Raw genomic sequence first — 3,591 nt, 5'->3', positions numbered from 1 at the left:
GGCACCATCATCGTCTGCCACAGCATGGGCTACAAGTATGGGATTAGGGGAATTTTGGGATTTGGGGGATTTTGAGATTTTTGGGATTTTTGGGATTTTTGGGATTTTTTTGATTTTTGGTATTTATGGGATTTATGGGATTTTTGGGATTTTTTTGATTTTTGGTATTTATGGGATTTATGGAATTTTTGGGATTTTTTTGATTTTTGGGATTTATGGGATTTATGGGATTTTTGGGGTTTATGGGCACCGACGGCACCGTCATCGTCTGCCACGGCATGGGCTACAGGTATGGGATTAGGGGAATTTTGGGATTTGTGGGATTTTTCGGATTTTGGGGATTTTGGGGATTTTTTTGATTTTTGGTGTTTTTGGGGTTTGTGGGATTGATGGGATTTATGGGATTTATGGGATTGATCGGGACCGTCATCATCTGCCAGGGCATGGGCTACAAGTACGGGATTTATGGGAATTTTGGGATTTTTGGGATTTTTTTTGATTTTTGTGTTTTGTGGGATTGATGGGATTTGTGGGGTTGATGGTATTTATGGGATTTGTGGGATTTATGGGATTGATGGGCACCGTCATCATCTGCCACGGCATGGGCTACAAGTATGGAATTTATCGGAATTTTGGAATTTTTGGGAATTTTGAGATTTTGGGGATTTTGGGGATTTTTGAGAGTTTTGGTGTTTATGGGATTTGTGGGATTATGGGATTTATGGGATTGATGGTCACCGACGGCACCGCCCATGGCATGGGCTACAAGTACGGGATTTTGGGATTTATGGGAATTTTGAGATTTTTGGGATTTTGGTGGATTTTTGGGAAAATGGGATTGATGGATTTATGGGATTTATGGGATTTGTGGTATTTACGGGATTGATGGGCACCGTCATCGTCTGCCACAGCATGATCTACAAGTACAGGATTTATGGGAATTTTGGGAATTTATTTATGGGATTTATTTATGGGATTTATTTATAGGATTTTTGGGATTTGTAGGGTTTTATGGGATTTATTGGATTTTTGGGGTTGATGGGATTGATGGGCACCAACGGCACCGTCATCGTCTGCCACAGCATGGGCTACAAGTACGGGATTACGGGAATTTTGAGATTTATGGGATTTATCGGATTTTTGGGATTTTTAGGGTTTGTGGGATTTTGGGATTTATGGGATTGTGGGATTATGGGATTTATGGGATTTATGGGTACTGGCGTCACCGCCATCGTCTGCCACGGCATGGGCTACAAGTATGGAATTTATCGGAATTTTGGGATTTTTGGGGTTTATGGGATTTTTGGGATTTTTTTTTATTTTGGGGTTATTGGGATTGATGGATTTATGGGATTATGGAATTATGGGATTGATGGGATTGATAGGCACCGTCATCGTCTGCCACGGCATGGGCTACAAGTACGGGATTATGGGAATTTTGGGGTTTATTTATGGGATTTTTCAGATTTTTGGGATTTTTTTTATTTTTGGGGTTTGTAGGATTTATGGGATGTATGGGATTTTTGGGGTTTATGGGATTGATGGGCCCCGACGGCACCGTCATCGTCTGCCACGGTATGGGCTACAAGTACGGGATTATGGGAATTTTGGGATTTGGAGGATTTTTGGGATTTATGGGATTTCTGGGATTTACGGGATTTATGGGGTTTATGGGATTTTTGGGAATTTTGGGATTTTGAGATTGATGGGATTTATGGGATTGACGGATTAATGGGTTTTGAATTCTTTGGAATTTTGGGAATTTTGTGAATTTCAGGATTTTTTGGGGGGAATTTCAGGAATTTCAGGAATTCTCTTTCCCTCCCCGCAGTGCCCTGCTGCAGAATGCGCTGCTGGTGCCGCTCCAGGGGCACTGGGAATTTGGGGAATTTTTGGAATTTCAGTGATTTTTTGGAATTTCTGGATTTTTTTTGGAATTTCAGGAATTTTGTGAATATTTTTTTTGGAATTTCAGGAATTTCAGGAATTCTCTCTTTCCCTCCCCTCAGTGCCCTGCTGCAGAACGCGCTGCTGGTGCTGCTCAGGGGCACTGGGAATTTGGGGAATTTTGGGGGGATTTTTTTTGGAATTTCAGAAATCTCAGGAATTTCGGGAATTTTTTCAGGAATTTCGGGAATTTCAGGAATTCTCCCTCTCTCCTGTCTCTTATCCTGCTGCAGAACGCGCTGCTGGTGCCGCTCCGGGGCACTGGGAATTTGGGGAATTTCGGGAATTTTGGGGGGATTTTTTTTGGAATTTCAGAAATCTCAGGAATTTCGGGAATTTTTTCAGGAATTTCGGGAATTTCAGGAATTCTCTCCCTTTCTCCCCACAGTGCCCTGCTGCAGAACGCGCTGCTGGTGCCGCTCCAGGGGCAATGGGAATTTGGGGGAGCCGGAATTTCAGGATTTTTTTTTTTTAATTTAGGGAATTTTGTGAATATTTTTTTTGGGAATTTCAGGAATTTCAGGAATTTCAGGAATTCTCTCCCTCTCTCCCCGCAGTGCCCTGCTGCAGAACGCGCTGCTGGTGCCGCTCCAGGGGCACTGGGAATTTGGGGAATTTTTGGAATTTCAGTGATTTTTTGGAATTTCGGGAATTTTTTGGGGAATTTCGGGAATTTTGTGAATATTTTTTTTGGAATTTCGGGAATTTCAGGAATTCTCTTTCCCTCCCCGCAGTGCCCTGCTGCAGAACGCGCTGCTGGTGCCGCTCCAGGGGCACTGGGAATCTTGGGAATTTCAGGATTTTTTTGGAATTTCATGAATTTTGGGGATTTTAGGAATTGTAGGAATTTTTTGGGGAACTTTGGGAATTTTTTCGGGAATTTCAGGAATTCTCTCCCTTTCCCACAGTGACCTCCTGCAGAACGCGCTGCTGGTGCCGCTCCAGGGCACTGGGAATTTGGGGAATTTTAGGAATTTTTTCAGGAATTTCAGGAATTCTCTCTCCCCCGCAGTGACCTGCTGCAGAACGCGCTGCTGGTGCCGCTCCAGGGGCACTGGGAATTTGGGGAATTTTGGGAATTTTGGTGGTATTTTTTTTGGAATTTGGGGAATTTCAGGATTTTTTTGGGAATTTTGGGAATTTCAGGAATTCTCTCCCTTTCCCTTAGTGCCCTGCTGCAGAACGCGCTGCTGGTGCCGCTCCAGGGCACTGGGAATTTGGGGTATTTCAGGAATTTCAGTGATTTTTTTGAATTTCGGGAGTTTTTTTTTGAATTTTCAGGGGTTTTTTTTGGGAATTTCAGGAATTTCAGGAATTCTCTTTCCCTCCCCGCAGTGACCTGCTGCAGAACACGCTGCTGGTGCTGCTCAGGAGCACTGGGAATTTGGGGAATTTTGGGGGGATTTTTTTTGGAATTTCAGAAATCTCAGGAATTTGGGGAATTTTTTTGGGAATTTCGGGAATTTCAGGAATTCTCTCTCCTTCTCCCGTAGTGCCCTGCTGCAGAACGCGCTGCTGGTGCCGCTCCGGGGCACTGGGAATTTGGGGAATTTCGGGAATTTTGGGGGGATTTTTTTTGGAATTTCAGAAATCTCAGGAATTTCGGGAATTTTTTCAGGAATTTCGGGAATTTCAGGAATTCTC

The 3,591-nt window shown here is 43.4% G+C and overlaps 1 long non-coding RNA gene across 1 annotated transcript in view; it reads left to right on the top strand.

The window, feature by feature from the left end:
- LOC130587266 (uncharacterized) overlaps window positions 1-2,997 on the top strand; it is an 8,576-nt gene extending 5,579 nt beyond the window's left edge. Inside the window, exon 3 of the long non-coding RNA XR_008966766.1 lies at window positions 2,960-2,997. This is a non-coding gene — a long non-coding RNA (uncharacterized LOC130587266). The remainder of the gene's footprint in view (window positions 1-2,959) is intronic.
- The last annotated feature ends 594 nt before the right edge of the window (window positions 2,998-3,591 follow it).

Source organism: Malurus melanocephalus, unplaced genomic scaffold (assembly GCF_030028575.1).
Source record: "Malurus melanocephalus ecotype Western Australia unplaced genomic scaffold, MMel_1.1 scaffold_1699, whole genome shotgun sequence".
NCBI classification, from domain to species: domain Eukaryota; kingdom Metazoa; phylum Chordata; class Aves; order Passeriformes; family Maluridae; genus Malurus; species Malurus melanocephalus.
This window is presented reverse-complemented; position numbering and strand designations above follow the sequence as displayed.